This window comes from Bicyclus anynana, chromosome 23 (genome assembly GCF_947172395.1).
Source record: "Bicyclus anynana chromosome 23, ilBicAnyn1.1, whole genome shotgun sequence".
NCBI lineage: Eukaryota > Metazoa > Arthropoda > Insecta > Lepidoptera > Nymphalidae > Bicyclus > Bicyclus anynana.
The window spans coordinates 3,236,605-3,256,674 of record NC_069105.1 but is presented as its reverse complement, the minus strand read 5'-3'; the positions used below and the strand labels follow the sequence as shown (position 1 = coordinate 3,256,674).

Genomic DNA, 20,070 nt, shown 5'->3' with positions numbered 1-20,070 from the left:
TAGAACATATGTTCATTGGAAAAATTTAATTAATATTTCTTAAAGAATATAACCCTAGAGTTATGGAAAATATTTCCGAGCAGCCTGTATACTACTAATTCATCAAGAAAAAGAAATATTTTTATAGTACAACATGAAACAGGTATTTTTAGGTCACAAACCTAAAATAAAATCGGTCTCGTCAATAAAAGTGTGACACGATTTAGTTCGTTAAAAATAGTTGAAACGTCTAATAGCTAATTTTTATTAATACTCTTCTTCCACGTGAAAGTTTATTTTGTTTTTTTTTTAGAAAATTTAAGATTTATATTCCTACCCTGCATGATCAAAACTCAATAATTACCTTACCTTACTTATACCCATGGCAAGAACATGGAATTTTTGAATATTTACAAATATTGAGCTTTTATGGAAAAACGAAAGTGTGGCCATCGCAGGCCATTTTATCATTGCTTCGTTATGTAAACGTTCCTTTGATTGAATATTCAATTTATTATTCATAAAATTATTCTACAAGAACTGTTTTTTTTTGTTCTATAAAAAAGCAAAAAAAAAAATCAAATTATTATCTATTGTGGTATTATTATAGTAATTAAAGGAATCGAAATATTTAATAAATATTGCGATTTTAAAATTTTCTACATATAACGAACCTTTAACTATAATAACTGAAACTCAATTCAAATCAGAACAATAGTTTTAAAACATAGGTTCAGGTCCAAGGCTGTTATAAAAAACAGTCTTATAGCTAAAGAGAACTAGATAGAACCTTAAAGAGCTATGAAGCTTTTTGAGCTTTTCCACGACGACAAGCTGATACTCGTATAACATAAAAAAAAATTGATCAAAGGATTAATTAAATTAATTTCTCACCTCAGATCACTAAGCATGCTGCATACATTGCGCATTGCGAGAAAATCGGGAAATATTATCATGGGTGCCATAGCGGGACGTAGGGAGGGGAAAGGGGCGTGCGTCCCGGCGAACACAAGCTCTATAGCCGTCGCGGCGCTCGGTCCCGTGTCCCGCTGCGGGACGCTCTAGTGATGTGCTGTGTACGAAAATAAAAAAAATCCAAAACAAAAAAAAATACAGTGATGTGTTTGTGATCATTCAGGAATCGCTGGTTCCTTAGATGGTGAGTTATTTTTTTTTTAAATATAAATACATAAGAAGTTTCGCCCGAAAAGTTTTTCTTATGTTTGTCGGGATGGATATAATCAATCAAGAAAAAGTATGTTTTCGCGGTGGAAGCGTAACTTTGTGAGGTACTTTGTTAATTGAAAAGTTGGGAAATTCTTGTGAAAAGTTATTCAACGCTAATCTGATCTGACTGTTACGTATTGATGGTCGGGCATCTACATTTTCTTTTTTAATACGCGCTTTTAAATTATACTAACGCCCGCGGCTTCGTCCGCCCTTAGGCCTCCTAAATCCGGCCCTATCGCAAAATCCTTTCTTAGCGGATCTCTACTAACCTACTCGTACGTCCCTGTCAAATTTCATCTTTGTACGTCATGCGTTTTTCGAGTTTTCTTAATGAAACCTTTCGTTTTATATATTAAGATGGAGCAGGTAGTCTTCATTTAGGTTTTGAATAATACGTTTGATATTTTCTATGTTTTCGTTTATAAGTTTGAAAAAATATTATCACCTGTATTTGAATCAATTAGTTATTATTTTTGAATTATTAATTATTTTACATAATTAAAATATTCTTTTAAATATTATTATAAATGAATACTTAAAATTAATTAAAATATATGTACTGAACTTACATGAACGTATTTAACTTGTTTTTATTAATTTAAAACTAGTTTTTTTTACAATTTACTACTAGCTTTTGAAGGCTGAATCAGATATTATTTTAGAAAGGTTCTATATGCGTTTCAGTGGAAATAGAGCTTAAAGTTATAACGCCGGATCACTATCGACATTCTCAGCTACACTGTAAGCTTACGTAGGTACGATCCTATGACTTGTTTCAGATTATCTGTTCTTTAAGCTAAAGGTAAAGATTATTACGTCATCATGTATCTTAAATACCTTTATACTGGCTACAGGTTGCTCTTTTCTTGGGAAAGGGAGGTGGTTCTAGTTAAATATACCTATTCTTTCGTAAATAAGTATGATCTTCAAGATAAATTTGCTGCGTTAGTAAAAATAATGAAATGCGACTTATAGTAAAAAATTAAAAATTGGATTTAGAAGTATTAGAAGTCGAAATATTCTTTCTGCATCTCTACGCTTAAGGATTTAATTTAAAATCATTAACATAATTTAGTAAGTATTTTAAATTTAAAAAAAAAGATAACTTCTTTTTTTAATCTTCAAAAATTTTGTTAATTATATTAACAGCATATATAATGTATCCAGATCTATTATAGTGCGAAAAATTATTTGTCATATCTAAATACCTTTACCTCTTCTACTCTGTTGCAATTGTGTAAAAGTGTGCTGTCACAAATCAGTATTTGTACACAATTCATCATCATCATCATCATCATATCAGCCGATGGACGTCCACTGCAGGACATAGGTCTTTTATAGGGACTTCCAAACATCACGATCCTGAGCCATCCAGCGAATCCCTGCGACTCGCTAGATGTCGTCAGTCCACCTGGTGGGGGGTCTACTAACACTGCGCTTTCTAGTGCGTTATCGCCATTCCAGCACTTTGGGATCCCAACGTCCATCAGCTCTTCGATCTATGTGCCCCGCCCATTGACACTTCAGCTTCGCAACTCGATGAATACACAATTACTGCAACATAAAAGAGATCTTCTTAGTGGAGATTCTATAGCTCAACTTAGTAGCAATATTTGTCATATGGTTGATTTATTTCTAACGACATAATCGAAATAAAAGCAACAAATCAAATCGCATACAATCAATGCCTTTTTGCATTCAATTACAAGTTAGAACTTCAGTACGATGTTTTTCAGTTAGCATAGGTACGGTGACAGTTGCAATTATGAAGTTTTTTTTTATTCTTTACAAGTTAGCCCTTGACTACAATCTCACCTGATGGTAAGTGATGATGCAGTCTAAGATGGAAGCGGCTAACTTGTTAGGAGGAGGATGAAAATCCACACCCCTTTCGGTTTCTACACGGCATCGTACCGGAACGCTAAATCGCTTGGCGCTACGTCTTTGTCGGTAGGGTGGTATTAGCCATGGCCGAAGCCTCCCACCAGCCAAATACGTACTATTATCGCGAAACATGCTATCTGAAAAACACTTTAAGTGCAGTTTAACATCGTAAGGAGCGCGCTAACTTGGAAGTGAAGCTATTCAATCAATCACTGACTGGGATTTCCACGTGATTGAACAGTTGAGCACTAAATCGCCTGCTAGTATGCCTTTATAGGTACCTATTTAAATTTCAACTACTTCACCCTCTCAATCGTGCATTCTCGGCAGAGCTGTTGTATTGGACATAACATTGGCTGCATTATGGGAACAGTCCACCATGGATATTTGTGTTGTTGTCTTGACTTTCCTCTCCTTGCTTTCAGTTGGATTGGGGATCTCCCTTTGGACATTATTCTTCTTCTTTCCTGGGCCATTTCTGCACTTGGCCACTAAGGGTTGGCAGTTGTACGTAGGTCCATTTGGTGCTGGTCCCCGCTGGAGTCACTCCAGCCAACCGAGCTTACTCCAGAAGCTTAGCAGGCCGCCCAGGTCGCCGAACGCCTTATGGAGTGTTGCTGGGGATCCAATGTGTGCTGCGCTTTGTTCAGATACACCTCTGCATCTAAACATAACATGCATGCTCTGCACAGAGGACTGTCGGTTATACCTAAAACCGAAAGGTTATTTAGTGAACAGTTCCCTGTCATTAGTTCCGTTACAAGTTTAAGTAGTTTTGTCGTTAGACGCGGGTTGAGGCTTAGTAAAGCCTCTTTTGTATCGTCGTCATCAATTCGGCTCACTGCTGAATTCGAGTCTCCTCTCAGAATGAGAGGAGTTAGGCCAATAGTCCACCACGCTGGCCCAATGCGGATTGGCAGACTTCACACAGCAGAGAATTAAGATAATTCTCTGGTATGCAGGCTTCCTCACGATGTTTTTCTTCACCGATTGAGACACGTGATATTTAATTTCTTAAAATGCACACAACTGAAAAGTTGGAGGTGCATGCCCCGGACCGGATTCGACCCACACCCTCCGGAATCGGAGGCAGAGGTCATATCCACTGGGCTATCACTCTTTTGTGTGTTTGCAGTCATTTGTGTTAGCCCATGACTCTGCATGCTTCGCAAAGAGACACTAATGTCTCTTTGCAAAGTAATTTTTTGTACTGTAGGGTATTGGCACCATCGGAAGTGGTCCATTGACCTTCAGTGTTGTACCTTTGCGTGCGAGTTCGTCTGCTTTGTCCCTAAGGACAATGGACATATAACCATATTGCACAAAGAACTTGTACCTCGACGAATAAAAGATCAATTTTTGACGGCCTCCGTGGCGCAGTGGTACGCGCGGTTGATTTACAAAACGGAGGTCCTGGGTTCGATCCCCCGCTGGGCAGATTGAGATTTTCTTAATTGGTCCAGGTCTAGCTGGTGGAAGGCTTCGGCTGTGGCTAGTTGCCTACCGGCAAAGACGTACCGCCAAGCGCTTCAGCGTTCCGGTACGATGTCGTATAGAAAGCGAAAGGCGTGTGGATTTTCATCCTCCTTCTAACAAGTTAGACTGCATCATCACTTACCATCAGGTGAGATTGTAGTCCGGAACTAACTTGTAAAGAATAAAAAAAAAGATCACTTGACGAAAGTCTTTCTTTCTCATTATTGCTTAGCGTGCGTATTAATTCTCTACGTATGTGAAGTCTGCCAATCCGCATTGGGCCAGCGTGGTGGACTACTGGCCTAACCCCTCTCTTTCTGAGAGGAGACTCGAGCTCAGCAGTGAGCCGAATATGGGTTGATAACGATTGCTTAGCGGGAAACTGAAGGCTTTTTAGTGTCCAACCAACCGGTGGTTACAAACGCACTTTTTACACATTCAATCGTAAAAAGACAACTTCAATGAACCAGTGAGATAATAATAATTTCACTCGGAAAGATTAAAATAAAAACCAGTAACTAATTTTTCATAATGGTACGAATAAATAATTTAAATACAGTATAAAATCCATAATATTTTCCTTTGAGAATATTATATTAAAACAGAAAGATAACCGTCACTTTTCAATTCGAATATAAATAGAAAAGCATTGAAAATTTTTCATAGCACTCCACCTTTGACCATTTTTATGAGCTTTGAGCTTTGAGCTGATTTACTTTGGATTACCATTTATATGTGGTTTTATAATTATTGAAAAGTCTGGAAAATATTGAACACAAACTATTACTAACATAAAATGTGAAGTTGGAGTGAATGGATGGTTACATTTATACATCTATGAATGAAACAGACGAACTTGTTTAAAAGGAATGATGTGAATAAAGCCGTGATAGCCCAGTCCGGGACCGGACCGGGCCGGGTTCGGGACATGCACCTCTAACTTTTCAATTCGACTTCACACACGCAAAAAATTAAGTAAAATCTCTGGTACGTAGGTTTCCTCACGTCATTTGAGACACGTAATATTTTAATTATTAAAATTTAATAACTACATAATAAGTTAAAACTAAAATATAGTTCTTTAATATTTTCTACGGCATATTATGAGGAATCATTTCTCCAGTCTAGACCTTTAACTTCCTTAACAACCCTTTGCTACAGCCCATAAAGTTTGATCGTTAATGGAGTTTTTCGAAGGGTTGCCACAAAGCTAAGGGTCTGGAGACTGGAGACTTTTTCATGGTATCCTGTAGAAATTATCAGACATGAAAAAAAAAGAAATTGTATCATTAATTGCAATTTGTATTGAATCTGTTATTGAATTATAGACTATTATTATTATATGATTAATCTCAACATGAGATTGGCTGATGTGGTCGAAAAATATGGTCGGGAGCAAATTATTATTTTATATAGCATAGGCTGGCATACTTTTTTGAAATGAGGTGTGTCTGACTATGACAGGCCAGTTCTAGCATAAAATGATCCACATAATCCTGTTAGCGACATTTATATAAAGTCATACGAACAATGGTTTCGCTATTTGAATTAGAACTTAATCTATTTACGATAAAGCCATAGAAAGTACGTTACTCTTTGGTTTATCGGTTAAAATATATCAATATATTATACAATATTGATTTTTTGCTAGTTATTTTTATTGAATTAAAATTTTCAAGCTATCTACTAGCTACTACATAGCGTCCTAACTCGTAGCAACAATAATTGTTCAAATTACACAATTACGAGAAATCGATAAAAATCATACTCGAATCATGAATTACTTTCACATTTTGTTTTTTTAAGCACAATAACTATTATAGGAGTTTTCTTTCCTATTTTATGAGTTTGAGTACTGTATCAGGCTATGAGGTATTGATCTTTCCTGTTTTCTAAGAAATTTTCAGTAAAAATTTACAGGCAGTTGGAAAGTTGGTTTTGTTACACTCTGCTTGTTCTTTTCGACGTTCCTCGTCAATAAACCTACTTATTAAAGCCCTAAGGCCGTCAATGCGAGAGACAGTGGTCAGCTCTAGCCTGGCCTAGAAGGAAGGCTTTGGAAAAGGGGTGTGGATTTCATCCTCCTCCTAACCAGTTAGCCCGATTCCGTCTTAGATTGCATCATCACTTACCATCAGGTGAAATTGTAGTCAAGGGCTAACTTGTAAAGAATAAAAAAAGCCTACTTGAAATAAGAGCAATGTATACTTGCATGGACTTCCAAACAAAACGGTCTCGAGCCGTAGCGGCTCCCTGCAACCCGCTTGATGTCGTCAGTCAGTTAATAGTTAGGAAAAAAAAAACGTTATAGTTTAAAGTATGGCCGCTCAGAAATTGCGTTTCTGACATCTGTCAATGAGATATTTAAATATCTTTTATTAACCTTAATAACGAGTAATGGCATTAATAATGAAATAATTGTGCCAACTTACAATAAAAGTAGTACCCTTGGACTAAAATTATTAACAACTAGCGGACGCCAAACTAGCGATTTTGTCCGCGCGCAATTCAGTTTTTAACAAATCCCGCGGGAACCATGGATTTTTTGGATGAAAAGTACTTAGCCTATGTGTTAATCCAGAGTATAATCTATTTCCATTTCAAATTTCAGCCAAATCGCTTCAGTAGCCACGGCGTAAAAGAGGAACAAACATACTTACGCACTTACACACAAACTTTCGCCTTTATAATATTAGTGTGATGAATTAATTAACAATTTAAAAAGGTGGCATTGACAGGTGTCACAAAACGCAATCTCTAAGCGGCCGAGCTTTAGTATTGACATTGAGAGAAGTTTTAGAAATCATGATATATTACGAATTAGAACTATTAGTTACAACTGTCAGAGGGTACGCTACGTGAGTCGAACGATATTAATCCATTTTCTTGTGTTTTCTTCTGTGCGTAGGGCTTTCCTTGTGGACGACAGGTTTTATTTGTACCTAGAGTGTTGTACAGATGATTAATGGCATACAGAAATTACAACTATGGACAGTTGGGATTAACTTTCGAACAGTGTGCCTAGTGAGAGTTTTCAATATTTTCATACTGTTACTATCGCGTTGACGTAAACGCGAATTTATATGGAATTGAAACAGTTGTGCAGCAGTGCCACTAGATGTCGCTGTTTTAATTATTTAGAAATTCACGTTTACGTTGACGCGATCGTCACAGTATCAAACTGCCACTGGTCGTGTTAGTGCATTAGCAATATCCGAATCCGGTCCTAGTTTTGTAAATCCGTATTTTCACGGATTCAGTGATCCGAATAATCCGATAAGTTAGATGGTTATTGGTTACACATTGCATCTGATGATACAGTGTGTAACCATGTTGTATGTTGTATGTTATGTGGTTATACATATGATATCGTCGAATAAATTTTAAAAATGTCAGAACAGTAGGTATTCGTTTAATATCACTTAGTTCGTGTGATTTTTTATCAGACCACAATAGATAGACGATAATATTTTCCGTTTAACTGCGGTTTGCCAACGATGTGGTCTTAGCAGATATCCTGAATGACCTTACTACCCACAATGACCTCAGCAGAGTTTCTCAACATGTGGGTCTCAAAATGAACATGAGCAAGTCCATGATCATGTGTACTTAATGCTCATGTATCAATACCACCCAATGCCCATTGTTAACGTATCGGTACACCCAGTTATTGTTGAAAACTCTGTACTCGAATCGCAGACGAGTAGGTATGTACACGAGTAGGTCTAATTTCGAGAGAGTTGATTGCATCTGATGATGTAGTGTGTAACCATCCTAATTTTTATATTAACGTATGTAACCGGAACTTAACTTGACCGGAATTTTCTGGGAAAAAAATTCCCCATGCCTCGGATAGGGAAATAACTAACAACTTTACAACTTCGCTGCTAATGAAATCTTTTACAAGAAAAAAACGCAAGATTTGAATCCAAGATCTAAATCCGTAGCCACATTGGTTAAGCATTAGACCAAGTTTTTTTTATTCTTTACAAGTTAGCCCTTGACTACAAACTCAATAGATAGTAAGTGATGATGCAGTCAAAGATGGACGCGGGCTAACTTTAGATTGAATAAATACATTCAAATCTTGAAGCAAAGTTATCATAAATATTACAAAGAATAACTTATCTCCATAATTGTGTCAACTCAATAAAAATCAGCAACAAAATCCGGCCACGCAATCTTTGATCGTCCTGATACGTATTCGCAAGGGAGCAACTTTACCCCGAATCATGTATTGTTGAGCCTTTAGGGATGTATTTTCTTTCTCTGTATTATTTTTTGGACCACATTTTTTTCTGTTAAAAAGTACCAATTTTATTGAGTTGAGCGAAAACTATTCAAATTAGTTTTAGATAATTAAGTGGTGTATCTACCGTTTGCGTTTTATCCATTAATTACAGGACACCCTGTACATATAAATGTGAAAGGGCATTCATTACAAAATTTCGAAAACCACTTGAAGTACAAAGATGAAACTTGGCAGGGAGGTAGTTTATAGTTTTCAGGTATCCGGTAAGAACGGATTTCGAGATAGGGCCGGATTAAAGAGGTCTAAAGGCTCTCGCAAGTTTGAAAGTCCTTAATTTTGTATGTTATGTTCAGTAGGTAGGTAGTTAACAATAATTTAACGTTTGCTATAAATAATTTTTGCAATAGGGCCGGATTACGGAAGGCTAAAGGCTCTCACGAGTTTGTATGAAAGTTCTTCATTTTTCATGCTACAAACTTGAAATTTGGGAGGGATGTGTTTTGTAGATAGGCGAAGTCGCGAGCGTCCACTAGTTTACCATATTTACAAGTATTTAATTTTTTTTTTATTATATATCGGATAGTTCTACTAGTATTTTTATAAAAGGGAACCAAACTCATCAGTAGTTAAAGATTATACCAAAAAACTTTTTCGATACAAGTTTATTTAGAACAATTTATATAGCCCGGGTTGACAAAAAGTTGCTTAACGAACGAAACTTATGTCTGAAGAGGGGTAAGGATTGTGGGATTCCTTTCCGCCAAACAAAAAGGCTTGAGGCGTTTGCTAAAAATAAATATTATACCGGACAAGAAAACTTGAAGAAAAAAAATTAGGGTAGACTTATTACAACTTTTGTCAAGAAGGGAATGTAAGAAAATATTTTACATTTTACTTTGCTGACCAACAGAACCATTTCTTTTTTGCAGTCAAAACCACAGAATACAAGTACAAATATCTTAGTTTTGAATTTTTCACAAATACTTAGGTACTTGTTACTTCTCTTTCTTAAATCTCTGCGTGTGTGAAGTCTGCCAATTCGCATTGGGCCAGCGTGGTGGACTATTAGCCTAATCCTTTCATTCGGAGAGGAGACTCAAGCTCAGAAGTGAGCCGATTATGGGTTGTTAACGAAAAAAGAACGATTTGTTACTTAATCAATTTAGAAATTTTAAAGTGTGGAAAAATTCCATTCCATTGAAAACGCTAAAGCTTTCAATGGTCTGCTTCTATTTAATATTTAAATGAACCTTCTTTTGCTTAACTATTTAAATTAGCAAAAGGCAATAAATAATTCTTTGTGATAATAAAGATAGGCTTATAAACATTTAATTCCTCAAATAAATCAATTTATGGTGTAAACCTTAACCGTCCTACAAAGTTATGTTGATATTTTAATTTACCTTTTCTTTGAAGTTTAATTTTATATTCTCCTTAAGAACTTCTGAAAATAGGTTAATGTCCATTAACAGCCCATTGACATCAAGTTAGATAGTATTTTTCTTCAAAAATATACATCTTTTTCTTTTTAAGTTATAAGTTACAAACTTAAACACTTTTCTGCGTAAATTACGTTTGTTACTTACTCCTTCACGTAAAGACTACTAAACCAATTTGGCTGAAACATGGTGATAGAATTAACTCAGGGTCAAAGGGTTCTTAGTGCCAGAAAAAATATTCCGCGAATGCCTCTTAGACATAAGTATAAAATATACAAAACGGTTGTAAGACCTGTCGTGTTGTATGGATCAGAATGTTGGGCGATGAAAGGGACGGATAGTAAACGAATGCATGTGAACGAAATGCGTATGTTGAGATGGATGTGTGGTGTGGCAAGAATAAATAGAATAAGGAATGAGTATTTATGAGGAAGTCTGAAGGTGGCGCAAAATTGAGGAGTAAAGCAATTGACAGAAAAATTGAGGAGTAAAAGGTTAGCTTGGTATGGACATGTAATGCGTAGGGAGGACAGTCATATTACTAGAAAAATGTTGAATGTGCAAGTGGAAGGACATAAGAGGAGAGGAAGGCCAAAGAAGAGATGGTTGAATTGTGTGAGAGAGGACATGTGTAAAAGGAGTGGATGATGAGTTGACGAGTAATAGAGACGAATGGAAAAGATTGACATATTTTTCCGACCCCTCTTAAATGGGATAAGGGTAAGGAGATGATATTGAGTACCAGAAAAAATATTGGACTAATTTATTCAAAACCAGAATTACACACTAACTGGCAGCGACTAGTATTTTTTGTGCTCCAAGTATATTTAATATAATATTTCTGAAAAATTTTTTGTGCTTGAAGTACATTTGAAACAATATTTCTGAAAAATTGCGCACGGCAGTGTGTAACCTAGTTACTTTTATGTAAAACAACGAGGTCAAAAGAAAAATAAGAAACACGTTCAATGAAGCGAAAGATGTTAAAGTTGCTTCAAATAGTATTTATTTCTGCGTTCAATAGTTACTGAATTTGTCCCAGTTTGCCGGCTTCCTGGGTCGAGTTTGCAGATTTTTCCATACATAAAATACTTTCTTAGCAAGTTGTGATAATAAATTTTCCCAAAGTTATGTGTTTACGTAATGTTTCTCCTATGATGTAGTTTAATGTTTGTTCTATTATTTAGTCAAATGGTTTACGACCTAATAAACCATCGATCGATCGATTTTCGCTCTCTTCGTCATAATGATCTTACAGTTTTCCTTTTTTTTTATTTACAAGTTAGCCCTTGACTACAATCTCACCTGATGTGAGTGCGTAAGTGATGATGTAATCTAAGATGGAAGCGGGCTAACTTGATAGGAGGAGGATGAAACTCCTCACTCCACACACACACACGACATCATACCGGTACACTAAATGGCTTGGCGGTACGTCTTTGTCGGTAGGGTGGTAACTAGTCACGGCCGAAGCTTCTCACGAGCTAGACCAATTTAGAAAACCTCCATCGGCCCAGCCGGGGATCGAACCCAGGACCTCCGTCATTAATCCACCGCGCATACCACTGCGCCACGGAGGCCGTTCCTACGCTAAGTAGTCACGGCCGAAGCCTCTCACCAGCTAGACCTGGTCCAATTTAGAAAACCTCCATCGGCTTGTCTTGTCTCTCTTCTCTTTTCCATTTACTTCTATTAAAAGTCCACTCTACTCTTTGGTATCTTCTCCTTTTTTGTATTTCGTTCTCTTGCTTGCTTGCACTTATTTCCACGTCACCTAGGTCGTCATCTATTAAGTTTTTATTTCTTCTATGATTTTTTTTAATATGCAATAACCTGGCGCTTGACAACGATCTCACCTGGTAAGTCTAGATGTGGTCTCAGGTGGAACACGCTTGCCTAGAAGATGCCTAATTACTCTCATCTTAAAGATGCCCATGTTGTATGAATTAAGAAATACTGATTCGGAAGAGAGTTCCATACCCTAGCTATGCGAGTTCTAGGGATGTCAATGGCATAGGGATGACCTACCCGGTGTTTTGCAGTATGATGGTAAAAAGGTGATAGTATTACGAGCTCAAATAGCCCCTGTGCACACTCTCAGAGATTTTGTAAAATACCGAGAGACTAGCAACCTGCCTGCGATGACCAAGGCTTTGAAGTTTTGTGAGAAGGGATGAGTCTTCACCTATGAGCATCCACAGCATCCACATTATATGTTCTATTAGCAGCAGGAGTTAAGATATTAACGATGTAATAAGAAAAGTATGAGTATCTAGAAGAGTACGACGGTCTCAATTCAGTTAAAATAAAATAAAACAACTAAAACAAAACAAACAAACAAAAACAACAAAGGCCTAAACTCGCAAAACAACATAGTGGATCTAAGTTCCACCAATCTCCTTTATGGAGACAAGCCTTGCCTTGTAGTAGGCCATATAAAATACTCTGATGATGAATCGACAAACGCTTCTAAAATAACAAGACATATAAAAGAAGTGACCATTGCTTAATTAGAGTAACGCTATTGAGGAAGGACTTCCCAAATGGAAAACATTTTCCACCAGCGAAGCAATTGGAAAAGCGTTAGTGCAAACACATATCGAATCCATTGGCTTAGAATCAAACCGACATTTTGCTGAAAATCGAGGTTGGAATATGATTTTTCAGCTTTGAATTCCTGCCTCTCCACGGCTTTTGATTGCTTAAAAGATCGACGAATCTTTTTCAAAAACCATATGTACGAGTATTTAACGTGGAGGTATGTGTTTAGTTTTCAAAAAAATTAATAGTTCTCTTTTGCGAAAGTCAAAGTCTTTGACTCCCTTTCGAAAAGCTAATCAATTTGAGAAATGTTTACAAGACACTCAACTGAAAATCATAATTGGTCAAATTTAACTAAAATGGCCGATGCCCGTGATTTATTTGTTGTGAAATTTTATGAAATGCGATCTTAACGAAATTGTCGCTTCCAACGAAGCCTAATCTAGTGAAAGTGGTCATCATCATTAGCATTAGCTTATTTTCGGCTCACTGTTGAGCACGAGTCTCCTCTCATAATAAAACTGATTAGGCTAATAGTCCACCACACTAACCCAATGCAGATTGACAGACATCACACACGTAGATAAATAAGAAAATTCTCAGTTATGCAGGACTTCTTACGATGTTTTACCTACACCGTTTAAGACACGTGATAATGTTAATTTCTTAAAAACCACATTACTAAAAAGTTAGAGGTGCATGTCCCGGACCGGATTCGAACCTACCTAAAATGCCATTACTTTATAGAAATTAAATATCACGTGTCTCAAACGGTGAAAGAAAAACATCGTGAGGAAACCAGCATGCCAGAGAATTTTCTTAATTCTCTGCGTGTGTGAAGTCTGCCAATTCGCATTGGTCCAGCGCAGCGTGGTGGACTATTGGCCTAACCCCTCTCATTCTGAGAGGAGACTCGAGCTCAACAGTGAGCCGAATATGAGTTGATAATAATGAAAATACCATTAAATAAACCAAAAACGAAATTAAGTCACAATATCAAATAACTGAGTTTGTCACAATTATTAAATTCATACAACTTGATGAATATTAAAAGGTTTAGATATTCAAATTATACGTGTTCTACAAATATAGATTCGCATTTAATTAATTAGTGGTAAAAGACCTGGTGAGATGAAAAAAAATAATATTTTTCATATTTTACATGCACCACATCGGTCGGATTTAAAAAATTATTTAAACTCAATTCGTTATGCACACGCACCCACGCTTTTATTAATTTTTTTTTCACTGCAAAAGACCGTCCCTAATTGCAGTTCGACGTTCTGGTTTATTCGATCAACCGAATTGAATATAAAAAAGAAAATATCTATGCATTTGCAGTATTAAACTACTGTTACACATGCTAATTTCAAGCACGAAAGCATGTTATTGAGCAGTTGCTACTTATTAGCATGTGTATCGCAACATTGCTAATAATGAGCATGCTTATTTAGAGCTTGCTCAAGAATCAACAGTCGTGCGATTTATGAGCATGCTATTTGCTACGCGAGTGGAAGGGGGCGTGCTTTTAGCGCGTCTGAAGAGGTTTGCTTATTGAGTATGCTAGTCGATCAGCATTGCTATTCTGTATTCTCTTTACCTTCATCTCTCCCTGTCTAACACGATACTATAGACAGAGAGTGATAGACAAATTAGCATGTGTAATGTTTGCTTTGAGCATGCTTATTCAGGAGCATATTAAAAAATAACATGCTTATTGCTAGCAAATGTAAACTGATGATAAGCATGCTCGTATGTAGCATACTTAATAGCACGTGTTTAGCATGCTATTTTAGAGCCTTTATAATTATTGTTTAGTCAACTTATTCGCGGAAGATTGACGGCTTCCGTGGCGCAGTGGAATGCGTGGTGGATTTACAAGACGGAGATCCTGAGTTCGATCCTCGGCTGGGACAATTGGGGTTTTCTTAATTGGTACAGGTCTGGCTTTGGCTGTAGCTAGTTTTTAGATTTAGCGTTCCGTTACAATGTCGTGCAGAAACCGAAAGGATTTCATCCTACTACTTACTAATAATGAAATATGATTACATTGTAGTCAAAAGCTATCTTGTAGAGGATAAAAAAAAGACTTCAATTTTGGTTGTAGTGAAAAGATGACAGATCTAGAGTGTTTTAAAAGTGCTTAGATTAAAATCATATATCTATTCAATTTGAGAATCCGACTCTGGATCCTTCTGTTTTTCGAACATAACCAAAATATAGACTATAGTATCAAAACTCGGTCGCAAAATATAAAGGTTATTGATAAACGCTTAAGCTGAATGCAGGTTAAAATTTCCCGTGAAATCGGGGCACTGCCTTTTTGCCTACCTTACTCCATTAGCGGGGAAGTTTCAACCCCCGTCATACACACGCTAATGGTTTAAACATATTGCGGGTAGTTCGATATCGATTTAAATAGTGGAGGCAGTTTTGGATGCTCTCTCACTGGCAGGAAATTGATTTCTGATTCGATTATTAAGCTGAATCGATTTTTTATTTATCGGTAGGTCTGAGCATCGAAAGGCTGTTGATATTGCAAAACATTTCAGACAGTTTGAAAGGTTTGATCTTGTTTCGGTATGAAAAAATAAAGAAAACGATTATTTTATTACCGGCAAAGACGTACCTCCAAGCGTTACGGTACGATGTCGTGTAGAAATCGAAAGAGGTGTGGATACAGGTGAGATTGTAGTCAAGGGCTAACTTGTAAAGAATAAAAAAAAAATTATTTAAAAATACAAGTAGCTTTGTCTGACACAATACTCTAGGTATAGATAGAGACAAATTATTATTTATTCATAACAGTTCAGTTAGCCCTTGACTACAATCTCACCTGATGCTAAGAAATGATGCAATCTAAGATAGAAGCGGGCGAACTGGTTAAAAGGAGGATGAAAATCCACACCCATTTCGGTTTCTACACGACATCGTACTGTAACGCTAAATCTTTTGGCGGTACGTCTTTGTCGGTAGGGTAACTAGGCGCGGCCGAAACCTCCCACCAGTCAAAAACTGTTTAATTATAAAAACATCGTTTTAGAATACCGCTACATTAAAAAACATTTATGTACGAAAAACACTAATTGATTAATAAAATTGCTGATTATATTTATGATTCATTTAGTCTAAGCAAAATATTTATTACGATCGGCTAAAGGTTTTATTGGATTTCCACGGCGCCAATCGGGCTGTTTGAAGGCTTCGGAATCCTTACGAGCAACATTGTTTAGTTGGTAGGTAACGTTTATTACGGTTTTATTAAGCGATTTCGTAAAAATTAAGTACTTTATTTGCTTATTTATGTGCTTAGTTTTTAAACTTTACATATCTTCTTCTTATTTTTCTATATCTCGAGTCTCCTCTCAGAATGAGAGGGGTTAGGCCAATAGTCCACCACACAGTAGTTAAATATTATTAATTTTAATGTATTTTGACGTGACAACGTCTTATAATTCGATGGAGCCGGCTGCACACTCGAAAAAAGATGATGTCATGCGTCGTTCTGTCGTTCTAGGGTTGCCTACTTTTTTTACAAGAAATAAAGTATTTTCTGGTCTATGAAGATTATTAAACAGTATTTCAGAAAAACGAACATTTTCTTTTGAAAAATGCAACCATTCCATCAGTATTTTCTTATGAAGTTGTCACGTTCAACTATCGTCAGTAAACCGACTTTACAGATTTTTTTTTGAGTTATATGGTACTAAAATCTAAATATAGAATATCTCCAGTATTTATTCACTTACTAGCGGACTCCCGCGTGGAAATTAGTTTTTCACAAATCCCATGAGAACATTGGATTTTTCCGGGATAAAAGTAGTCTATTATTTAATCCAGGTTATAATATATCTTAATACAAATTTCAGCTAATTCGGTTCAGTAGTTGAGGCGTGAAAGAGTAACAAACATTCATATCATCAAAATCATCAGTTTTCGCAAATCTCGGGAAACCATGGATTTTTTCGGGATAAAAAGTAGCCTATGTGTTAATCCAGAGTAAAATTTATTTCCATTCTAAATTTCAGCTAAATCGCTTCAGTAGTAGCGGCGTTATAGAGTAACAAACATCCAAACATCCATACAAACTTTCGCGTTTATAATATTAGTAGGATGATGAGCCTCATTCACCATTCCATAGACTTAAAACTTACAAAGCAAAAGGTCGGGAGTCCCTTTCTTTGGACGTAATCGCCAAAATATTCCAAACCAAACAACGCGGAAGATTTTCGCATGTAAGGAAAAAGATTGGATGTAAAGATACATAGGTACAAATAAGGTACACGGTTGACCCTTAAATATTTTTCTTTACAAACTCCACGGTGCTTTTAATGAGGCTCCTATACCTGTTATGCAAAAGGATGTATTATTTTGTTGTTGGTAAAATGTTGTTCTATAGGATATATCAATAACGGGTCAAAACTGAGGCAAACATAAGCGGCTATTTGTCTTAATTTCAGTAAATCACATAGTCCAGTCAATTTAGACATTCGAAGGTGCACTAAATCCCAACAAACTGAAAATCAGTAAAATTGTTCAAAATATAAACAAGCGAATTATAGGGAACTTTTAAACAATGTTTAAAAGTTCCCTATAATTCGCGTGTATGGAAAAAAATCATTCAATGTGAGTTTTTCACGATTTTTAGTAAAACGGTAAGTTTTATCATAAAAGTACCTAAGACAAAAATTTGAATATTAAACAACGAAAGTTATTTAAACGAATAATAGGTACATAAATATACTCTGAAGCACAATTATCCGCCCTCTATACTATGATGCGAGTATATAAAAGTGGGCGGATAATTGTACCTCTGAGTATATATAGTCTAAGAGCCCGTGAATACCAAACCTTCGTCATTTTATAAAAGCTGAAAGTTTGTCAGTTCATGCTCATATTATACTCGTAAGTACACTCAGTAGCCAATTATGGAGTTTGGACCGTGTTGGCTTTGGGAGGTAGCAGGTTTTAAGGATCCGAACCGTCTAAGTTCGTTCGATATAAGAAATTAAATATCACGTGTCTCAACGGTGAAGGAAAACATCGTGAGGAAACCTGCATACCAGAGAATTTTCTTAATTATCTGCATGTGTGGAGTCTGCCAATCCGCATTGGGCCAGCGTGGTGGACTAAGACCTAACCCCTCTCATTCTGAGAGGAGAATCGAGCTCAGCAGTGAGCCAAATATGGATTGATAACCGTCTTAGTAAAAAGTGTATTTTTTTTTATTTTTCCTCGGCTTCGCGGCGACAACCCTTCGAAAAACACAATTTAATTTGAAACGTAAATAGTGTATCTAGCGAAAATGACTTTTGAGTTTGAGTGTAACAAGCTCTCGTCTCGTCAATGCATTAAAATGTTTTACACAACAAGACAAGACAAAATGTCCAATAATACATGTGATTGAGTGGAGGCTGATTTCCCCCGGGCGCGGCCGCCATTGCTGGTGATAAATTATTTGTCGGCGTCTTATTATGTGTCTGATCGGATCAGGCGGACGGCTGATGAACTTTGATTGGGGCTGAAGTGGATTTGCCTGTACTGTTTCCTTGGGATATGACATATTATAAGAACACTAGCGGACTAGCGACTTCGTCCGCGTGAAACTCGATGTAAACTTTCCACTAATCTTACCCAACTCTACCCCTACCCTACCCCTACCCTACACTACCCTACCCCTACATTTTCCCGAATTTTCTTTGCTATAAACCTCACAGAGTTCTGGAAGAGTCGTCAGGAAGGAAAACCCGACTTATTTTTATACAGCAGAAGAAGATAATGAGAGCCGTGATAGCCTAGTGGAAATTACCTCTGTCTCTCCGGAAGTGGGTTGGAATCCGGTCCGGGGTTAAAACCTCCAACTTTTCAGTTGTGTGCATTTTAAGAAATTAAATATCACGTGTCTCAAACAGTGAAGGAAAACATCGTGGGGAAACCTGCATACCAGAGAACTTTCTTAATTGATTTAGCGCGGTGGACTATTGGCCTCTGAGAGGAGACTTGATCTGAGCAGGGAGCCGAACATGGGTTGTCAATGATGATCGATGCCTTCTCGTATCTTCTATGAAAAACTATTAAATGTCAATACAAATACTCAGGTAGATCTCAGCCAAACAATGGTTCGTAAAAACTGTAATATTTCTGTTACCAAGATTTATGAAAAATAGGTACAGAAGTTTGCAATCTCGTCCTTTCATCATCTTTATGCCGTCGAGTGCGGACGGCGGCACCCTTCCGTTACTCCCTCACTTTATCAATGACGTATATTTTTAGCTTCATGTTTTTAAATAAAATTTATATTAAATTTTACTGAAACGAAAAAATTTCGTCCCCACTTTACTTACAGGGGAGGAAAAACTATTAAAAAAATATTTTCAAGATTTATTTTACGACTTTGTTCATTTCTTCGGTGATTTTGTATTTGAGCCGTTTGCAGCGAGATAAAGAATGAAAGGGGTTAAGCCACTGCTCCAGCTCGTATTGGGCCTGGGTCAGCGTGGTGGTCAATAGTCCACTAATTGGCAGACTTCACACACGCAGAGAATTAAGAAAATTCTCTGGTAAGCAGGTTTCCTCACGATGTTTTTCCTTCACCGTTTGAGACACATGACATCCTCCGGAATCGGTGGCAGAGATCATTTAAAAATACACCAAATAAAACATCTCATTCTTATCGAGGTCGGTTAAAACTAAAAAATGCAGGTGAAAACTCTTATGACATTCGCAACCAACGGTTCGTTTTATGTACACCGAGTTTTTGCATTTAAATGAAAATTAAGCTGTAAGCATAATGCGCACTTTTGAAATGTAGTCTCTTACTCTGCGAGTTACATTTACTTTGAAATTTTGATGCTGAAATTTTCACGCTAACAAGATGAAAATGCTGGAAAAGGTTTGTTAATTCTGAATGATATCATATTTTGAATGATCGTATGTTTCAGGTGCGGTTACTTTGTTAAATTTCGAATCTGTTTTGTATTTTCGTAGGTATACCTATTCTCTAATTTTCTTTTTTGTTAGTTTATCACCATTTGACAATAGGTATATAAGCCAGTCATACATACATTTCATTTCCAAGCTATTTTGTTGTTTGTATGTTTATTAATTAAGACTATATTATCTATAGGCTTACGAGTAGCATCTTTAGCACATTTTCATTACATTTACATTTAGCCTCAGGAGGAATATCATCAAGGGCTAACTTATTATATAATAAAAAGAAATAGTTTTTTTATAAACTAGCGGACGCCCGCGACTTCATCCGCGTAG

General features: G+C 36.6%; 1 protein-coding gene across 1 annotated transcript in view; it reads left to right on the top strand.

Moving 5' to 3' along the window:
- The first annotated feature begins 1,004 nt into the window (after positions 1-1,004).
- LOC112053969 (leucine-rich repeat-containing protein 24-like) overlaps positions 1,005-20,070 on the top strand; it is a 52,676-nt gene continuing 33,610 nt past the window's right edge. Inside the window, exon 1 of the mRNA XM_052888780.1 lies at positions 1,005-1,138. The gene's annotated coding sequence lies outside the window, so the exon portion shown is untranslated. The remainder of the gene's footprint in view (positions 1,139-20,070) is intronic.